General features: G+C 44.3%; 2 long non-coding RNA genes across 2 annotated transcripts; one reads left to right on the top strand and one right to left on the bottom strand.

The window, feature by feature from the left end:
- Positions 1-44: 44 nt before the first annotated feature.
- Positions 45-3,202, top strand: LOC310672163. Its single transcript, XR_014508440.1, has 2 exons — positions 45-1,117; positions 2,621-3,202. It is a non-coding gene; the product is annotated as an uncharacterized lncRNA (long non-coding RNA).
- Positions 2,799-4,249, bottom strand: LOC310672172. Its single transcript, XR_014508444.1, has 3 exons — positions 4,218-4,249; positions 3,372-3,450; positions 2,799-2,916 (listed from the first exon to the last, which is right to left on the bottom strand). It is a non-coding gene; the product is annotated as an uncharacterized lncRNA (long non-coding RNA).
- Between the last annotated feature and the right edge of the window lie 3,149 nt (positions 4,250-7,398).

Raw genomic sequence — 7,398 nt, 5'->3', positions numbered from 1 at the left:
CATTTGGCTTTCCTTCCTTTGAGCAGCAAATTCCCTAATGCCACATCACTGTCTACTTTTGGAGGTCCTTCTCAAGTTTAAAAGCAATTTGACATGGGAAAAGGGATTCTGCTGATTAAGAAATACTAGCCCAATGTCCTCTTGAGTATGCGGAACTCACTGAGCCACAGTGTGATGTAATAGCCAATGATACGGAATGGGGGTGAAAATAATGGGTGACCTCATGACCTCATGACATGAGCTAAGTTCTACTGCAGGAGTGGACAGCTGCAGCTCCCCAGAGATTTTTGGACTGCAGCACCTGTCCTCTCTAACCATTGTCCCTGCTGGTCGGGGGCTGTTGGGAATTGGAAATCTAACAACCTCGGGAGGGCTACGGATTGGCCAGCTCTGTTCTACTGCATGCTATTGGGGTATATGTGTGCAGTTTTCCCATTTCAGCTGCATCTACTCATTTACTGTAACATGGAGCTCAGCCCCTAGCCTGAATTACACATTGTCCTTACACCACCTCAGCAGACTGGCAAGTTGCTGTAAAGGTGTAGCACACCCAACTGAAAATATTGGGGCATTGTTACACTACAGACTTGTAAAGGTTTTGCAGTGATTCTCTCATCTCAGAAAAGTTGTGTGAGAAGAGGCTAGGATCTCTTAACTGGCCATCTTCAGCACCAGTACTAGATAGCAATACACAGGATTATTTGGGGCAACTCAAGACAGTTAAAAACTAGCATAAAATGTATGCAATCTAGTAGAAAAAGTGTCCCTATTATAAAGTCCCGAGCAAGAGGGCCAGCTTGGCCCCACAACTGTGGGTGCCATGGGCCATGGGTGCCATGCAGTGTGCATGGCCCTGGCCCTGAAATTTGTGGGTGCCCAGCCCCTTCATGGGGAATTTTGTGGGTGCTCATGGCCCCAGGGAGTTGACATCTATGGCCCTGAGTCTGGAATGCACCTAAAAGGTTTCAGAGGAGAAATCCAGGGGTCATGACCAGAGATGTTCTGGAGCAGAGGCAAAAAGTTAAGGTATCCCACCAGGAAACAGAACTGATAGTAATAATGGGTCTGGGTCAAGAATTCAAGTCAAAGACAAGGAAGCCTGAACCAGAGATTTAAGGTAACTTTTGTGCATGCTTGGGAACAAGAGAGGGGATAAGGGAGGTGGGCAGACTGAGTACACCCCATACATCCAAAGCATATTTAAATCATGTTGCCACCCACCCCCCAAAAAGGAATCCTGGGAAATATAGTGCTGGGAATGCTAGTTATGTGGGGGGTAAACTACAGTTCCACTGTAGTTATTCATCCCAGAGAGCTCTCTTATCCTACTGAGTATACAGTGAATAACATAAAAAGATGAGGATTTTTGAAATAGTCCCAGCCAGGCCATCTTGGGAGCAAGCGATTTGAGATAATCTCACAATCACAAAGCACAGGATCTATGAAATCTCATGACTGTAAACTTTTATTCCTTCTGAATATACAGAAAGGAAAAGTATAAAAAGGGAGACAGGCCATCTGGGAAAAACCAGTATTCTCTGAGCCTTTTTCTGGGAAACATCACATCGAAAATTGGCAATGTTTCAGCAACAGGAGATGAGGAAAGAGGGATTCTGAAGACTTGAATCACGATGACACATATGCAACACGAGGGGGGAAATATTTTCATACTGATTCATCTCTGAAAGAAATATCACTATCTACATTTCTTATCTCAGCAAAAGTAAACAAAGAATATAAGTAATTAAGCCTGGGATGGGCTTCAGTGCCCTGATTTTAAACATTAATTTAACAGGGTATAACTGACATCTTGTCCATTTGTTCTTTTGCAGAACCACTTCTGTATTTTTCACAGCTATCCAACAGGCAGAAATTCAAAGGACACAGCTTTCCCTAGTATGGAGATGCAGTGATGGCGAGAATGGGGGGGGGGGGAGGCAATGAGCTCCATCTGTTAATTTCTGCCTCTTGTGATGGGCACAGTGGTTTAGGGTTACAGAGAATGGAGGCACAAGCCATCCAATTAATGGCTACAACAAAGGCAAGCAAATGGTTCAGAACTGTGCAAATGTGTCCAGACTGTGAGAGCTGCATTTAATTTGCATCTTTCACTCATTTCTATACAGACACACAAAGACACTTGGCATAATCCTATACACTTGCCATTGTTAGACACATACCTCATCCTTTCTCTCCCCTGATCACACTCTCTCCTTCCCTGGTTGGGGCAGATCAGGTGAAGAGGCAGTGATGTTCACTTCCATCATGGCACCCTGGGCACAGAGATTTAAACCTCCCTGCCTAGCATGCTGTGGCAAGGGATAAAAATGACCCATCCTGGTTCAGAGACAAGGGGTGAGAAGGAGTATGACCTGAGGGAATGTGTGTGTGTGTGTGTGTGCGCACGCAATGGAAATAGTGCCAGGGTGTGTGTGGATGGAGAGACCTGCTGGGTGGGCTACAGGTCTCCCCCCCCCCCCCCCGCTTTCCAAAACAGCACTGGGTAGAACTTATATAATCAGAAACTAATCGCAGCATTTTACCACTAGGGCAACCCAGTGCAAACTTCAGGCTGCACCTTTGAGAATATCATCTTAAAACTTATTTTCTCCCACCATAGATGCTTTTTAGATTCTTCACAGGCTCTGAAAGACACTCCTGAAACATAAATATCTGCACACGCACAGACTACCCCTCCCCCAATATAAGATCGAAATCATACTAATAATTAAATAAGCCATTCCACTGCAGAGAAGACTCCTTCAGAGATTACCCAAAGAGATAAGCAATTGTTGATGCAGATGAAGTACCACTGCCGGATCCAATGTCTCTCGGTCACAGAGTCCGTGTATGAGATGAATCCGATAAGGCAGAATTGATTCCACAGGCAGAGGCGAGAGCCAACATCCTGGAGCACTGCAACGGAAATGCTGACATTTACGAACTCAGGCATTCATAAATAAAGCATCTTACAGCCATGGTGAAGGAAGGAAAGCAAGAAGGAAAGAGAAGAAAGATAAAATTCACAGAATGGAAAATCCATTAAGGCTTGCCTGTGACAATCCTATATCAGATAGGGGAAGAGTGAAATGTAAGACGTCCATTAAGTCAAAGATGCTCTCAATTCTCTGCATTTTTCTACTGGGCTGGAATTTCACTTGGAATCAACTTAGAGTCATAAATAAAAGTGATAGTTGCTGTACCTCGTCTTTGTACACTCCCTCCCCCAATCTTGACGCACAACCCAACGTTGTGCAATGAACACACTACTTGAATGGGACTCGGGAGATTGGCTCCAAATAAAAAACAAAACAACCTTGTAGTTATCTTGTGCTTATGACACAACCAGAAATGCAGCAGGTAACACTTACCTGTCATTGAATCTCTGTGCTTAGTAAAGCTTCACCTGCAAGCTATCTTGCTAAAGTGCCATCTCAAATAGTAGCAGCCCTACCAAGAATGAAAAGGAACAACACAACTTTACTGATGGATTCACCAGAGGCTTTGGACAGTGCCTCAGCCTCATTTTCCCCCGGTCTATAAAATGGGTAGAGCAGTGAAATATCTGCTCTGTTGCTATAAAGCAAAATATGGCATGGGGATGTTGTTGCCTGAATGTTCTAAGACAGGGGTGTCCAACTTCCAAGAGACTGTGATCTGTTGTTGTTGTTTAGTCGTTTAGTTGTCTCCGACTCTTCGTGACCCCATGGACCAGAGCACACCAGGCACTTCTGTCTTCCACTGCCTCCCGCAGTTTAGTCAGACTCATGTTTGTAGCTTCGGAGACACTATCCAACCATCTCGGCCTCTGTCGTCCCCTTCTCCTTGTGCCCTCCATCTTTCCCAACATCAAGGTCTTTTCCAGGGAGTCTTCTCTTCTCATGAGGTGGCCAAAGTATTGGAGCCTCAGCTTCACGATCTGTCCTTCCAGTGAGCACTCAGGGCTGATTTCCTTCACTATAAATAAACTGGCAGTGATCTACTCATTGGATTGACCAATGATCTACTCATTGGATTGAGCTTGGAAGGGGTCGATCAGAGGAGATCATGTAATCAACCAGGATCCACCAGGGACAGCCCACGATTGACCAGTAGATCGCAATTAACCGGTTGGACAGGCCTGTTCTAAGATATGCCTGGGTCTTTATGGGGGGGGGGGACAATTGTTTGGAGGTCAGCATAGTCTTAATGTCAGTATCTACCTATTTGAAACACACCCTGGAGTTGAGGAGGAAATGCATGAAAATACATCTATGATTCCCCCCTTCATATTGTGGCCTCATCAATCATTCCCAAGCCAGTTTCCATGGGAACTGAGGAACTTTGAATCTGCATTCCCAGAAGGGCATCTTTCCATCCACACCCAGTTAAAATTTATAAGGCGCTAGAAATGGATCTGTCCCAAGTTAAGACCAAGGATAACATATAGGCTGTTCACAAAGACTGCCAGGAAATGCAAGTATTCTCTCCCCACCCCCAAAATCTTCCTACTCTTATATCCTTACCCTAGGAAATGGATCAGTCCAGAGCAAATCAGTCATGCCTATGTACTTATGAAATCAATAAGATGCACTGTTAGTTATAGTAGCTAAATGGAAATGCAACAGTCAGAGGCAATACTAGTTGCTTGGGAATAAGCAATCAGACAGGGAATGTTGCCTTCATCCTCTGGCCATCATTAGAAACAGGTTGTTTGATTAGCAGGAAGGACCACCTGACTTTGACCCAGCAAAGCTCTTCTTGTGTCCTTACATTAGCCATGAGTAGGTCATGCCATTGTCTTAAACAGGTGCTAATATTTGCTGGTTGGGAGCTGTAACTGTGGACTTCATGAAATTGTATTCAGACACTCCCCACTCTTTAATTATTATTTTTTTACAATAATTGGGTTATATCCACTTCTAGTCTTCCACTGGCAGAAGTTGTCCTTTTACTGAAGGAAGGCTCTTTAATCTAGTGAAGATCTCCATTTCCATCAGTGGAATGAGGATGGAAACTCAAAACTTCTCCAGAAGGTTGGACCACCCTTCAAAACAGCACGAGAGGGAAATTTGTATGGGTCTTTGTATGCACAATCAATTCTTACATGCTTTTCAAAAGAAAAGTCCTATGAAAACTCCTTTGATGTAAAGGATGACTGAGACAGGTGAGTCACATCTTAGCCGGCGCTAGTGATGATCTGCAAACGGCTAATCTGCACATCTGTCTTTTGTGATTTTTTTTGTTTCTAGGCCAGCTACATAGACTATATTTGAATATTATTTGGGGCATTGCCAGCTGGCAACGTTGTGTATCTCCTTTGGAGACTCCCAAAGAATTGAAATGCACCAAAGAAATTGATTTGGGGGATGAGGTACATGTGCTCTATTTCCTTCGTATTAGATAAGCATTCTTCTCTATGAATAAGCCACAGGTCCACTGCACATTGAATGTGCAATCTACTTATGCAACTAGTCTTGCAGATAGATGAAATCTCTGGGGCAAACTACAGGGATCAGATGCATGTCCAAAGGCATAGTAAGAGGTAAGGCCTCTATCCAGAAACATATAGCTGTTTTTGGATGGTGTGCTATGGTATATTATAACAAGTCCATTACAGTGGCTGGAGAAGGGTTGTAGTGAAGTACAATGGAAGTATATGCTTTGTATGCTAAAGTCTCAGGTTCAGTCCCTGACATAAGGCGGGGGGGGGGGGATTCCCTTCAGAGCCACTGTCAATCCGTAGACTATAATGAGCAAACTGACCAATGTTCTGACTTGGAATAAGCACCTTCCTATGTAATTTCAGGTGACATAATCAGCCTTTAATCAGTATGTGTGGTGAAGCCTTGTACACATACCAAAAGACACTACTGCACCTATGAGAATCAATAGAGCATTGTTTTATATATATTTTCTATGCTAACTCGGAACATAGATAGCAAACTCAATATGTCATTTACAGCTGAGCATGACAGCTACTAGGACGCGGGTGGCGCTGTGGGTTAAAGCCTCAGTGCCTAGGGCTTGCCGATCGAAAGGTCGGCGGTTCGAATCCCCGCGGTGGGGTGCGCTCCCGCTGTTCGGTCCCAGCGCCTGCCAACCTAGCAGTTCAAAAGCACTCTCGGGTGCAAGTAGATAAATAGGGACCACTTACTAGCGGGAAGGTAAACGGTGTTTCCGTGTGTGGCTCTGGCTCACCAGAGCAGCGATGTCACGCTGGCCACGTGACCCGGAAGTGTCTTCAGACAGCGCTGGCCCCCGGCCTCTTGAGTGAGATGGGCGCACAACCCTAGAGTCTGTCAAGACTGGCCCGTACGGGCAGGGGTACCTTTACCTTTACCTTTATGACAGCTACTGTGCTCTTGTGAAGGACAGGAGAAAGAGTTATCTGGGGCAAAATAAATGCAAAGTGTTTAGACCCTTCTTCTCACAACCCAATTCCCTCATGTTGCAGGCAGGCAAGGAGAGCTGCCTGTTTCTGCTCTGAATGGTTGGGACAAATTTCCTCAGGAGGAGGAGATGAACACGCTATGACTAGACTCACCAATAGCTATTCCTTATTGCAAACTGGACTTTAAAAGTCTAGGTAAATCCAAGAGGAATTTGACCAGTATGAAACAATTGATTTCTCAGAGAATGTTTGCCTCTATGCAAACCTATTGTCAGTGTCATTTACTCAATCATAATATCATGAAAATACATGCTTATATAAAACGGGGAGTTAAAAAATGAGAAAGTGTCAGGATTGGGCCAAAGTGTAGGCAACTGTATCCCAATCCAGACCTTGAGCATGTGTTCACCATCTCAAAAGCCCAGAGAATAAATGTGTGGGCTGAGGTAGTACCACAGATAGAAAGAAGGTTCTGAAAAGAATTAAAAGTAGAGATAAAGCTTTTCTGCTGGAAATCTTGTTTAGGCATTGGGTGTATGAGCCGCAGAAGCTCAATCAAGTAGTTAAACCAGGCATAGGCAAACTCGGCCCTCCAGATGTTTTGGGACTACAACTCCCATCATCCCTGACCACTGGTCCTATTAGCTAGGGTTGATGGGAGCTGTAGTCCCAAAAACATCTGGAGGGCCAAGTTTGCCTATGCCTGAGTTAAACTCACTACAGAAGACAGCGTTTTAGCAGAATTGCCTTTACTAGACCAACACTAACACACATCACTATACAAAAATACACTCTTTTCAGATGTTACAAGTAGTCTTCTCTCTCTGAGCCCAGAGAGGGTTCTTTGCTTCAAGGTTCTTGCTGTTCTAAAGTCCACAGCCAAGTCCTTAGTTCAGTTGCTTGCAAAAGTGCTGCAAACAATAGAGTTCTCTGACTTCTTGCAATTTTTGAACTTCTTCCTCGGATAATCTCTTCCAAAAAAAGTCTTCACTCAAATTCACAGTTCCAACTGACAGCATTCAACA

This window comes from Podarcis tiliguerta (genome assembly GCF_965153285.1).
Source record: "Podarcis tiliguerta genome assembly, chromosome: 1".
Lineage (NCBI taxonomy): Eukaryota > Metazoa > Chordata > Lepidosauria > Squamata > Lacertidae > Podarcis > Podarcis tiliguerta.
The sequence above is the reverse complement of the archived record's forward strand: the minus strand, read 5'-3'. Positions and strand labels throughout refer to the sequence as shown.